The sequence below is a fragment of the Saimiri boliviensis genome, chromosome 9, assembly GCF_048565385.1.
Source record: "Saimiri boliviensis isolate mSaiBol1 chromosome 9, mSaiBol1.pri, whole genome shotgun sequence".
NCBI lineage: Eukaryota > Metazoa > Chordata > Mammalia > Primates > Cebidae > Saimiri > Saimiri boliviensis.
This window is the reverse complement of record NC_133457.1, coordinates 48,142,158-48,156,688: the sequence shown is the minus strand read 5'-3', so window position 1 is coordinate 48,156,688 and position 14,531 is coordinate 48,142,158. Positions and strand designations below refer to the sequence as shown.

Sequence of the window (14,531 nt, the reverse complement as noted above, 5' to 3'; positions counted from 1 at the left end):
TTTCACTTTTGTTACCCAGGCTGGAGTGCAATGACGCGATCTCAGCTCACCGCAACCTCCGCCTCCTGGATTCAGGCAATTCTCCTGCTTCAGCCTCCTGAGTAGCTGGGATTACAGGCACGCACCACCATGCCCAGCTAATTTTTTTGTATTTTTAGTAGAGACAGGGTTTCACCATGTTGACCAGGATGGTCTCGATTTCTTGACCTTGTGATCCACCTGCCTCGGCCTCCCAAAGTGCTGGGATTACAGGCTTGAGCCACCGCGCCCGGCCTTATTTTCATTTTTACTTATGGAAATTCCTCCTGTTGCCTGGCACATTTTAATCTGTATTGCCAGTTTCTATTTTTAGCTTTGCTTTTTTGTGTCTTTTCCCAAATTTGACCAAAGCATAATAGAGAAAATTAAGTTGGGTCCCACTAGCTAACTGCCATCGAAACTCAGGCTTCCCGCAGTTGATTTTTTGAGCCCAAAAGGTTCTAAAATAATCTAGCACATATTCAACCTGGGAAAGGCAGATAAGTGGAAGAAACAGCTTCTCATCTGCTTTTGCCCCTTTCAGCCTTCAGCCACACTACAATCTTACATAAACAGAAATATGCCTATTGATATTATTGAGCACATTAAATACAGCAAAGTAAAAAAGAAAGTGGCATTTTTCTCTCAAGGAAGCTCTAATCCAGATGAACAATGCTGAAAGACTTCCAATAGATGTGAATTTTAAACTGAAGCACTGTAGCAACTGAGAAAAGAAAAAAAAACTTTTTATCTGAGGAATGCAAGGCCTTTTAAATATCACATCCAAACAGGTATTAAAATGAGACTACAATCATGCCTACTCCCCTACTTTCAGCTACGTGTTCATCTCTTGAAACTGCCTGCTATTGCCACAAGTAGCCATAAACTAGTTTAACAATCTAAATCAGGTATGGATTATAGTCAGGAGGTCAGGAGTTCAAGACCAGCCTGACTAAGATGGAGAAACCCTGTCTCTACTAAAAACACAAAAATTAGCCAGGTGTGGTAGCAGGTGCCCGTAATCCCAGCTACTCTGGAAGCTGAGGCAGGAGAGTCACCTGAACCTGGGAGGCAGAGGTTGCAGTGAGCCGACACCGTACCACCACACTCCAGCCTGGGTGACAGAGCAACACTCCATCTCAAAAATAAAAAAGTATCCAGATATTACCAAATGTCCCCTAGGGGCAAAATTGCCCTTCACTGAAAACCACTGAGCTACCAAGACACTATAGTATTGGCATGAAGATACAGACACATACATCAATGGAACAAAACAGAATCTAGAAACACATCCTCAATTATATGGTCAATTGATATTTGAAAGAAGGTGCAAAGCAATTCTATGGGAAAAGATAATCTTTTCAGTAATTGTTGCTGGAATAATTGGATATTCTTATGAAACAAAAATCTTTCCTCTCACTCCATATAGAAAAATTAACTCAAAATTTATCATAAGGCTGGATATGGTGACTCATGCTTGTAATCCCAGCACTTCGGGAGGCTGAAGCAGGAGGATTGCTTGAGCCCAAGTGTTCAAGACCAGCCTAGGCAACACAGGGAGACCCCATCTCTACAAAAAATTTAAAAATTAGCTGGGTGTGGTGGCACATGTCCGTAGTCCCAGCTACCTGGGAGGCTGAGGTGGGAGGATTGCTTGATCACTTCAAAAGACAGTAACTGGGTTTGAGCCCAGGAAGTCAAGGGTGCAGTGAGCTGTGACTGTGTCACTGTACTCTGGCCTGGGTTACAGAACAAGACTCTCTTGGAAAAACACAAAAAACAAAACTTATCATACACTTAAATTTTTTTTTTTTTTGAGACCGAGTTTTGCTCTTGTTACCCAGGCTGGAGTGCAGTGGCACGATCTCAGTTCACCGCAACCTCCGCCTCCTGGGTTCAACTCTCCCGTCTCAGCCTCTTGAGTAGCTGGGACTATGGGACTACAGGCATGCGTCACCATGCCCAGCTAATTTTTGTATCTTTAGTAGAAACGGGATTTCACCATGTTGACCAGGATGGTCTCAATCTCTTTTTTTTTTTTTTTTTGAGACGGAGTTTCGCTCTTGTTACCCAGGCTGGAGTGCAATGGCGCGATCTCGGCTCACCGCAACCTCCGCCTCCTGGGTTCAGGCAATTGTCCTGCCTCAGCCTCCTGAGTAGCTGGGATTACAGGCACGAGCCACCATGCCCAGCTAATTTTTTGTATTTTTAGTAGAGACGGGGTTTCACCTTGTGGACCAAGATGGTCTCGATCTCTTGACCTTGTGATCCACCCGCCTCGGCCTCCCAAAGTGCTGGGATTACAGGCTTGAGCCACCGCGCCTGGCCAACATGGGGTCTCAATCTCTTGACCTCGTGACCCACCCGCCTCGGACTCCCAAAGTGCTGGGATTATAGGCGTGAGCCACTGCGCCTGGCCCCATAGACTTAAATTTAAGAGCTAAAATTAGAAAACTTCTAGGAAAGATCTAGGAAAATACAGAAATACAGCAATGTAAAAACTTCTAGGCAAGTATGAGAGAAAACCTTAGTTTAGTATTATTGGCTTAGGCAAAGATTTATTTTTTTTCTGAAAAAAGAAATTATTTTTATTCTTTCCTTTTTTATTCTGAGACAGGGTCTCACTATGTTGCCAAGATTGGTCTCTAACTTCTGGGCTCAAGGGATTCTCCCACCTCAGCCTCCCAAGTAGCTGGAACTACAGGCTCAAACCAACCTGCCTGGCTCAGATTTCTTAAATAGGATACAAAAAAGCACAAATTATCTTTTTTAATTGAAAAATTGCACATTTAGTGATACAGTTTAGATTCTGTCTGCCCTAAATCCCATGCTGAAATGTAATTCTCAATGCTGGAGGTGGGGCCTGGTGGGGGTGTCTGTGTCATGGGGGAGGATCCCTCATGAATGGCTTGGTGCCTGTGGTAATGAGTAATTCATGTGAGATCTGGTTGTTGAAAACAGTATAGTATCTCCCTGCATCTCTCTTGCTCCCTCTCTTGCCATGTGATGTGCTGACTCTCCTTTGCCTTCTGCCATGATTGTAGGCTTCCCAAGGCCTTCACTAGAAGTAGATACTGGTACCATGCTTCCTGTACAGCCTGCAGAACCATGAACCAAAATAAACTTCTTTTCTTTATAAATTATCCAGCCTCATGCAGTTCCTTATAGCAACACAAACAGACGGATGCATCAAGATAAAAACATGTGGGCTCTTCAAAATCTCTTAACTTTTTACAGTTAAGAGAAGAAAAAGACACACGACAGTTTGGGAGAAAATGTTTGCAAAATATACATGTGATAAAGGACTTGTAACATGAATAAGACAATAACAAGACAACTCCATAAAAAATGTGTGAAAGATTTAAACATTTATGTAATCAAAGAAGATATGCTGATGGCAAGTAAGCACATGAAAAGATCCATAATATCATTAACCATTAGGGAAATACAAATCAAAACCACACTGAGCACCAAACTCACTTGAATCACTAAAATGGAAAAAAAAAAAATGACAATATCAGGTGTTGGCAAGGACACAGGGCATTAGAACTCTTACACACATTGCTGATGGGAATACCAACTTGTACAAATACTTTGGGAAACGTTTGGTAATTGCTTATAGAGTTAAATATACACTTACCATATGACCCAGCAATTCCACTTCTAGGTATTTACCTTAGAGAGATGAAAACTTATGTCAACACATAAGCCTGTATTTTAATGTTCATAGCAGTTTTATTAATAACAGTCCACAACTGAAACAACAAAAATGTTCCATCAACTCATGATTGGATACACAAATTGTGGTATATCATATAATAGAATACTATTCAGTAATAGAAAAGAACTACTGATTCACACGTGAATAAATCTTGAAAACATTATCCTAAGTACAAGAATCCAGACACAAAATGACATTAATAAAATATCAGAAAATATTCTATATGGCCAAAATCAATTATGATTTTAGTAGCTTGTTTGGGCTATATGAATCATTGACACTATCTTTTGTTATTTATTTATGTATCAGTTCTCCTTAAATCAATTATAAACCCTCTGTTATACGGGTTATTTTGTATCTCTGTGTGGTACTTCATAATATTAACAGTAACACCTGGCATTCATGTATCAATGCACAGGTTTCATAACTCTCATCCACTGAGAAAACTGGTATGTGGTATGCATAGCGCAATGAAGAAACCTAGGTTCAAATCCCAGCTGACTATCATTTTACCTTTATGAGATTCACTTTTATTCATGCAACTAAAAAGCATGTATCAAGTGGGGAAAGACAGTGTTGGGGACATAAGAGATGGTACAATCAACAATTCTAATGCATGTAAGACTATTAAGGACAGAACCTCCAGAGAAGTGAAGGGCCGAAAGTTATACTTGAACTTGATTTTGAGAAGAACCAAAGACTGAGAAAGTAGAATCTCATGAGCTTTCTGATCTGGATTTTAAGCAGGAGATACTGGAAAAGTCACCACAGAGATAACTAGTTTTTGGCAGACAACAAACATAAAAACATCCACTTTTGATCCTGCAATGCAGTCAGTCTCCTTCTATCACTGGGAATAGGATTCAACAAGCACTGAATTGTTCACCTACATATAAGAGAAATGAGCTATTTTAGATTATCATAAAACAGTTTAATTTTATTCTTCTGGTGTGTTGTGGCCATAGTAATCCATCTCAGTAAGAAGTAAATCATAGGTTCAGATAGTTAGTATATGTGCTTGGATGAGATTCTACAATTGGTGGAATTACAAATGCCTAGCAACTGAAAGTCAGAATCACGCAAAGGACATTACAGTAGCCCTTAGAAGCTTCATTAGGGATTTGCTGTATACCTACCATGTGCCAAAAACAGGCACTCTGCTAGGCAAGGTCACCTGCTTTATCATTTAATCCTCACAATACTCCTTCTGAAATTGCATGATCTCTCCCATTTTAGAGATTAAGAAAACTGACATTTTGAAACATGACAAATTTGCCCAATAAGTCACCTTTAGTATGTGACAAGACTAACATTTAAACTCAGACCTATTTGATTCCATGTCCTTATTATGCTACTTAAAACCTATTCTCATTACATAAAGCCCAGCTTCCAATTACCGAAGCTAGCACTATTCCTAGAAAATAGTAGGCTTTTATCATTTTTTTCCCCTGCTTCCAAGAGGAAACAGGTATTATCTCCAGCTACCAGAGGGAAACCTGAAGCTTGTATATAAAGTGATAACACAAGTTCTTGAATCTTGGAATTCCTAGCCCTTTCGCTGCATTAGCATTCCACTGATATTCATCATGGCAAAGATGAGGAGGAAGAAAAGGTAGAAGAGAAAAGTGCATGCAATTATAAGACCAAGTGTTTTCATTCTTTGAAAGCCTACATGTATTTATTCAGTACCTATTTGATAGATATATCTTTTTTTTTTTTTTTGGTAGAGATGAGGTTTCTCCATGTTGGTCAGGCTGGTCTTGAACTCAGGTGATGCATCTGCCTCGGCCTCCCAAAGTGCTGGGATTACAGGTGTGAGCCACCGCGCCCAGCCTTGAGTACCTATTAAAGATCAAGCACAGTGCCTGGCACTGGGATGTAACAGTGAATTTAAAAAAAGAAAAAAGGAAAAAAAGAGACACAGTTTATTCCCAAAGGAAAGTTTCACCCTAGTGCGAAGATACTGGCAACTAAACAGACAATTAAAATATAGTGCAGTAAATACAGAAACGGGATAGCACAGGGTACCATAGATGCACAGAGAAGACAAACTAAACCCAGAAAGGTAAAGGTAGGGCTACCAAATAAAATATAAGACACCCAATTAAATTTGAATTTCAGATGAAAAATGAATAATTTTTTAGTATATGTTCCAAATATTAGCCTCTATTTGCTGTTATCTGGAAACCCTCAGGTGATGTTTAGAAAAGCATCTCAGGATAAATGATACCTAAAACAAAAAACAAATTTGTTAGGTACTTGTACCTAACAAATCTGGACACTGAAAAAGTATGTTCGTTGCTGCTCTGTGGAGACGACCATGTGACAAAGATCTGAGGCCAATGGCAGCCAGCAAGGAACTGCAGGCTCTTGCCAATATCCATGTATTAATATGTGAGCCACCCTGGAAGGACATCTTCCAGCCCCAGGACAAGCATTCAGGTGACTACAGACCTGGCCAACTGCTTGACTACAACCTCATGAGGGACCCTGAGGCAGAAATACCTACGTAAGCCACTCCCCGATTCCTGACCCTCAGAAACCGTGTGAGATGAATGTTTTAAGCTGTTAAATTTTAGAGTTTAAATGTTATGCAGTAACAGAAAGTAATGCTCTGCCGATCAGAGGAGTACCGTGTTCCTTATGAATGGGCCTACACTCATTCATTCACTGGCCATGCGGAGTCACCGTCATCGTGACCTCAGCAAGAATGAGGTGGTGGATCCAGGGGGGCTACAGCTGGGACTATCAGTCATTTTCGCCCCCCACCAGTGGGAGATCTGAATGGCACATTTCCATGGCCACCATAAGATTACAAAACGTGTATTAGTTATAGCATGCCCTTTCTGAAACAAAACAATAAGAACCTTTCAAGGATGAAATTTAAAAAATAAGTACAGCTTAATCACTTGAGAGAATTGTGTGAAAATGAAAATACAAGCAAAATAATAAACAAAATTAGCAGAGCTAGGAAAACTCTAAAATCTTGGATTAACTCTCGTTCTTAGCTTGATTTCATGTGTCCTAAGAATTGATACCACTCTGCCAACCAAGAAAATCATTTGTTCCTGGGTGGGTTGTTTTGTATCTCTTATTCAGAAAGGAATTTTTGAAACCTAAGGATAATGTGCAACTGGGAAGTTATGAACTGTGGTTTAATCAACTAATCCAGAATTTCTACAAGTACTCTCGTGAAGCCATCTGAATGCTACGAATTCCATAAATTATTTTATTCCAAAACATAAGTAAAAGTAACTACATTTCAAACTATATTATGAAAACAGAAAAATGTCAGAGAAAAACTTTATTTCCCTAATAATACAGGATGAGTTGAGAGGGAATGGTAATACCTACAGAATTATGTATGGCTACAGGGAGATGCTAGAAGTTTTCCTCTTTGACCACAGTCCTGGATTCAGTTCCTTGGTTTTATAAAGTTCTCCATCCAGACCACCACAGAGTTTCTGCTATTATGACACTTTTCCCCAGACTAGTTCAATAACAATCAAGCTTGGTATGTGTTTGTGTTAGAACCCTGTAAGGTCTATGGTCCAGATATACCAGATGATACTTTTCTCCTTATGGCCTGCAAAATGATCACAATTATCTTAGAAGATCCCAAACTCAAATTTCACAGAAATGCAGATAAGGATATTGCCTTAAAGGGTTTATATCTTCACTGATTATAAAGCCTGATTTAACCCGTTTTCTAGAAATTTTGTAAATTAATATTTTTATTCTATTCTTAAAATGTCCAAGTCATTTTAAAGTTATCTTGATAACCTTCGACATTAAGAGAGAACCCCGGCCGGGCGCGGTGGCTCAAGCCTGTAATCCCAGCACTTTGGGAGGCCGAGGCGGGTGGATCACGAGGTCGAGAGATCGAGACCATCCTGGTCAACATGGTGAAACCCCGTCTCTACTAAAAATACAAAAAATTAGCTGGGCATGGTAGCTCGTGCCTGTAATCCCAGCTACTCAGGAGGTTGAGGCAGGAGAATTGCCTGAACCCAGGAGGCGGAGGTTGCGGTGAGCCGAGATCGCGCCATTGCACTCCAGCCTGGGTAACAAGAGCGAAACTCCGTCTCAAAAAAAAAAAAAAAAAGAGAGAACCCAGTGATCAAACAAATAAAATCTAGACCATCTCTGAATTTAAATACCTGATAGTGAACTGTTTTTACTCACAACACTTCTGACACCAAATAGGTAGGTTTTTTTTTTTTTTTAAATCACACCAACCAATTCTCCAGACACCAATTAGGTGTCCAACAATTCAATACAGTTCCTTTTTTTTTTTCTTTTCTTTTTTTTTTTTTGAGACGGAATTTCGCTCTTGTTACCCAGGCTGGAGTGCAATGGTGCGATCTCGGCTCACCGCAACCTCCGCCTCCTGGGTCCAGGTAATTCTCCTGCTTCAGCCTCTTGAGTAGCTGGGATTACAGGCACGTGCCACAACACCCAGCTAATTTTTTATATTTTTAGTAAAGACAGGGTTTCACCATGTTGACCAGGATGGTCTTAAGATCTCTTGATCTCATGATCCACCCACCTCGGCCTCCCAAAGTGCTGGGATTACAGGCTTGAGCCACCGCGCCCGACCTCAATACAGTTCTAATAGTAACTACCTGGAGTTAGCCCAGACCTCACAGACTAAGAGCTCAGTCCCACAAGACTGACCCCCACCCAGCTTAAGATGCTAGCCACAGATAACATGCCAAGCTACTCCCATTTCTGCCTACAGACTACAAATTTGAGGGTTCCCATGACCCCACTTCAGATTTAATAATTTGCTAGAATGACACAGAACTCAGTAAAGTACTTTACTTATGATTACTGGTTTGTTTAAAGTCTGCTACAATTCAGGAAGACAACAGCCAAATCGAAGAGAAGCACAAGACAGGGCAATGGGGTAGGGGTAGCGGGTGAGTGCACAGAGTTTCCATGCCACCTCCAGGCATGCCACCCTCCCAGTACTTCACTGTGTCCCCCAACCCAGAAGCTCTCCAAACTGTCACTTATGGATTTTTTGGTTGGTTTTTTTTTGTTTTTGTTTTTGTTTGGTTTTTTTTTGAGACAGCATTTCACTCTTGTTGCCCAAGCTGGAGTGCAATGGCGCGATCTCGGCTCAACACAAACTTCCCCTCCCAGATTCAAGTGATTCTCCTGCCTCAGCCTCCTGAGTAGTTGAAATTACAGGTGTGTGCCACCATATCCAGCTAATTTTTACCTTTTTAGTAGAGACAGGGTTCCATCATGTTGGCCAGGCTGGTCTCAAACTCCCAACTTCAGGTGACCCACCCGCCTCGGCATCCCAAAGAACTGGGATTGCAGGTGTGAGCCACCACAGCCGACGCATTTATGGGGTTTTACAGAGGTTTCATTATGTAAGCATGATTGATTAAATTATGGCCATTAATGATTATCTAAATCTCCAGGCCCTCTCTCCCTGCTGGAAGTCAGAGGTGGAGTTCAAAGTTCCAATCCTTGGTCTTTCTGGCACCAGCCCCCATCCTAAAGGTATCTAGGGTCCCCTAGCCAACAATCTTTTCATTTGAGTAGAAAAGACACTCATTACTTTGGAGATTCCAAGGGCTTCAGGAATTGTGTGCCAGGAACTGTAGACAATGAACAAAATTTATGCTTTATTATACACATTGATATTATAGAATAAAGCAACAGTTACTCAGCTATTTCTCTATGGTAATCAGTAGCAGTGATGTATCTGTTTTGATCAATTCTATATAAATCAATACACGTATCAAACAAAGCTCCGAAGTTTCAGGCTTAAGCCCCATGCATTTGCTTGTGGCCACTCTATAACATATGGTTAAGATTTTCCAGTGACTGTACCAATGTTTCCTAACAAGTGGATTGTTTCGCAGTGAGGTCTAAAGATCTGGACTGAAAAAAATTAAGAAACGCTTCATAAACTGGCCAGTAAAATAATCAACGACCAATGGTCAAAATAACATATGACAAACTTCTAAAGGATTAGCTGTCTTTTCTAATGCCACACTATTAAATTTTACAATTCAGAGCAGAAGAGAGTTATGAAAAAAAAAAAGCATTCAACAAGACTCTTGCTGCCGGGCGCGGTGGCTCAAGCCTGTAATCCCAGCACTTTGGGAGGCCGAGGCGGGTGGATCACGAGGTCGAGAGATCGAGACCATCCTGGTCAACATGGTGAAACCCCGTCTCTACTAAAAATACAAAAAAATTAGCTGGGCATGGTGGCTCGTGCCTGTAATCCCAGCTACTCAGGAGGCTGAGGCAGGACAATTGCCTGAACCCAGGAGGCGGAGGTTGCAGTGAGCCGAGATCGCGCCATTGCACTCCAGCCTGGGTAACAAGAGCGAAACTCCGCCTCAAAAAAAAAAAACAAAAAACAAGACTCTTTAACATCATCTAGGAAAACGATGCTACTGAGACATAGTACCACTGTTCTCTCCAGCTTTCTTTTTTTTTGTGAGACAAGAGACTTGCTCTGCCACCCAGGCTGGAGTGTAGCGGTGCAATCTCAGCTCACTGCAACTTCCACCTCCCAGGGTCAACCAATTCTCCTGCCTCAGCCTCCCGAGTAGCTGGGACTACCAGCATCTGCCACCACGCTCGGCCAATTTTTTTGTATTTTTAGTAGAGATGGGGTTTCACCATGTTGGCCAGGCTGGTCTCGAACTCCTGACCTCAGGTGACCTGCCCGCCTCAGCCTCCCAAAGTGCTGGGATTACAGGCATGGGCCACTGCGCCTGGCCCCTCTCCACCTTTCTTTTCTCATATATGGAAATTCTTTTATTTCCCTCCTCTTAAAACATGTTTTTTCTAGTTCTTTTTGTTCATAAGTAATCCCATATATACTGTAAATTTTTTTTTAATCTCATGGATACATCTTAAGTAATATAAAGATAACACCAACTTTGCTTCTTATTTTAATGGGTACTTGAAAAATCAGATTCTCCCAAAGTAAGTACCACATTAAAAAAAAATCACTAAAATGTATATTCATTTTCGAGTCATTTTACAATTTTACCATTCTCCTTTCTGACTTGTCTGTATGAGGTTATCTCGAGAGAAAGTTCCATTTTGAAAATTTTACTAACAGCAACTTTCTTGAACTCCTTGCCTCAAGTGATCCTTCCACTTCGGCCTCCCAAAGCACTAGGATTACAGGCATAAGCCACTGCACCCAGCATAACAGTAACTTTCTCATATCCACCTTAAATACCCCTTTTAAAATTAGAGATCCAAAACTGGTGGCAGAGGACAACAAATGGAAGCTCCCAACAAAATCAAAAAAGAGAAAAACCCAACAGTAGCATTTTTTCATTGTCTCATTCACTCAACAAATATACAGTGAGCTCCTATGACACAGGAACTGTGCTAGGAGATACAAGTCCCACACTGTCTGAAGAGCCAGCCATTACAATATGATCTTACAATGCCAATGAGGTTAGCAGCATCCTATATATAAAAGAGTGAGCGTGTGCACGTGTGCGCATGCATGCGCGCACACCTGGACAATTTTTGGGTTGTTCTGTGCCTTCACCTTGTTCCAAAAACTCTAGACAACAGCAAGAATAAAATAAATTCTGAGAACTACTCATGGAGGGTTGGGAATAAGGTACCAGTAGATAAAACAGAAAGAAAGCCAAGATGTTAAGAACATTTCAAAGTTTTTAAAGCTCTAAAACTAACACAAACATCTGAGTAGTGCTTTACAAATATTATCTTGAGTCTAGCAGTGTTCCTGATGACAACAGCTAACAGTGATCAACTTACTTATTTGTCTTTGCCAAAAAATTTCAACTCAGTCTACTGAAGGATTTTCATGAGAATGTGTTTAATTCTATGGCTGATGCCAACAGGAAAATAACATTCAATTATAAAAATATAATTCAACTCAAATTAAATCTTATTAGATATATTATAGGACATTATATTAACACTTGAAACTTACTTTAAAAATTAAATGTATGCTATTTTTAAGTTCCATACTCCTAACCTTGGATCACATTATAATATACTTTGATACATTTTGTGAAATACTTCCTATAATTAGGCTCCTTGAAATAAACCTAAAATATATCTGATACTGAGCTGCACACTACAGTGTTTTAGCATAATTTACAGCCAAAAATATAGGAAAGGCTCTCAATTCATTAATCATCTGGGAAATACAAATTAAAGCCACAGTGTATTACTACTGCACACTCACTACACTTAGTATAAGAAATCAGATGAAAAACATTGTGATGGTTTATTTTTGTGTCAACTTGACTGAGCTAAGGGATGCTCAGATAGCTGATAAAACATTATTTCTGGGTGGTCTATGAGGATGTTTCTGGAAAAGACTAGCATTTGAATGAGTAGAGTGAATAAAGAAAACTACCCTCACCAATGGAGGAGGGCATCATCTAACCTGTTGAAGGTCCAAATAGAACAAAAAGGCAGAAGAAGGGAGAATCTGCTTCTGAGCTAGGGTATTCATCTTTTCCTGCCTGTGAACATTGCCACACTAGCCTCTGGCCTAGAATTGGGACTTGTACCATCAGCCCCTCTAGTTCTTGAGCCTTCAGACTTGACCTGGGACTTGCACCACTGGCTCACGTGATTCTCAGCCTTCAGACTAACTGAATGACATTACCAGCTTTCCTGGTTCTCCAGGTTGCAAACAGCAGGTCATAGGACTTCCTGACCTCCATAACCGTATGAGCCAACCCCTATATTCAATTTCTCTCTCTCTCTCTACATACACACACACACACACACACACACACACACACACACACACACAGAGAGAGAGAGAGAGAGAGAGAGAGTGTGTGTGTGTGTGTGTGTGTGTGTGTGTTACAGAGTTGATCCATGAATAACAGGTTCAAACTGTGCAGGTCCACTTATATGCAGATTTTTTCTGCCTCTGCCACCTGTAAGACAGCAAAATCCACCCCTTTTCTTCCTACTTCTTCTCAGTCTACTCCGTATTAAGATGACAAACATAAAGACCTTTATGACAAACTACTTCCATTAATGAATAGTACACATATTTTATCTCCCTGAAGATTTTCTTAATAATAATTTACTTTCTCTGGCTTACTTTAAGAATACAGTGCACAATCTATAACATACAAAATATAGGTTGCTTAACTGTTGATGTTAAGGCTTTTGGCCAACGGTGAGCTACCAGTAGTTAATTTTGGGGGGAGTAAAAAATTACATACAGATTTTCCACTGCACAGGGGAATCAGTGCCCCTAACCTAAACACTGCGTTGTTCAAGGGTCAACTATATATATGTGTGTATGTATATATGTATGTGTGTGTATGTGTGTGTATGTGTATATATATATATATATATATATATACATACATATATTATATATACACACATGTATATATGTGTGTATATATAAATATACACACACACACACACACACACACACACACACATATATATATATACACACACATATACACATTCATATATAAAACCAATAGGACAGACAGCACTTCTGTTTCTTTGGAGAACCCTAATACAAGTTAGGTATTGGCAAGGATGTGAAGCAACAGAAATCTTCACCTGTTGTCAGTGGAAGTGTGAACTGGTATAACCACTTTGAGAAAAATCATCTGGGAGTATCTACTAAAACTGAACCTCAACCAAACAATTCCAATCCTAGGTGTATGCCCTGTAGAAATATGCCCATGTGTTCACCAAAGGACATGGACTAAAATATTCATGACGTAACTAATTATAATATTCCCAAACTTAAAATTACCCACCCAAATGCCCAATAACATTAAAGTGAATAAATAATGATTTATTCACACAATGGATTATTACATAGCAATGAGAAAGGATGAACTATGATTACTGAGCATGATCTCACAACAACATCTTAAACAAGAGAAGCCAGTCACAAAAGAATACTGTATGATTACAATTTCATAAAGTACAAAAACAGGAAAAAATAATCTGTGCTTTTAGAAGTCATGATAGTAGTTATCCTTGAAAGAGAGCACAAGGCATGGTGCTGGGGTGCTGGTTATATTCTCCTTCTAGATACAAGTGCTGGCTTGTAAAACTTCACTGAACTGTACGCTAATACATGTGTATATATAAAACTTGAAATAATATGTAAATTAAAAACATGAATATTTTAATTATAAAAGTAATATCCAGTTATGGATATATTACAAATACAGGAGAGAATATACAGTAACAATCATAATCTCACATTCTAAAGATACTTTGTAAAAAGTAATTTGTTATATTTCCTCATTCTTCTCTATAGATAAATCTCACATAGTTAAGAACATAAAATACATACAATTTTACTTAAATCTGAGCTGCTACACTTTATTGAAACATGCTTACATAATTCTTGTATGTCAAGCATTTTTAACTTTAAAATGCCTCTCTTCTAATCAAAACTTTACAGCTACAAAATTAGCTATCATATACATATATACACAATTTATTTGAATCACCTAGTAATTGCAAAACCAGACTTCAGCATAGGAGCTACTTTTCTGCTCTTTATAATAAACATTTATGATAAACACCTGTGTCTCTGTCTACAGTAATGACATATTGCAAGTTATTTCCTTAAGATAGCTACTTAGAGGTGGAATTGTCAGAAATAATGTTTACGCATTAAAATTGGTAAAAGCAAAATATTGCCTAACGTAAGAACAGAGGGTTGAAAAAGCAACAAAAATGAATAACTTTTCTTTCTTTCTTTACTAGTCTTTTATTTTAGATAGTGCTCCTTAGCTGCTGAAGCCCCTCAATAAAG

General features: G+C 39.5%; 1 protein-coding gene and 1 pseudogene across 7 annotated transcripts in view; one reads left to right on the top strand and one right to left on the bottom strand.

Moving 5' to 3' along the window:
* Positions 1 to 14,531, bottom strand: part of TFDP2 (transcription factor Dp-2) — a 187,077-nt gene that overhangs the window by 91,706 nt on the left and 80,840 nt on the right. For 2 of the 7 annotated variants that reach the window (XM_039461889.2, XM_074405815.1), the window contains exon 2: positions 3,659 to 3,693. The exons of 4 other annotated variants lie outside the window; for them this stretch is intronic. The gene's annotated coding sequence lies outside the window, so the exon portion shown is untranslated. Of the gene's footprint in view, positions 1 to 3,658; positions 3,694 to 8,966; positions 9,833 to 14,531 lie in introns of those variants that run through there. One more of the 7 variants, XM_074405817.1, reaches the window with a different exon arrangement.
* The window catches only part of LOC120360829 (small ribosomal subunit protein eS19 pseudogene), a 28,339-nt pseudogene continuing 19,889 nt past the window's right edge, over positions 6,082 to 14,531 (top strand).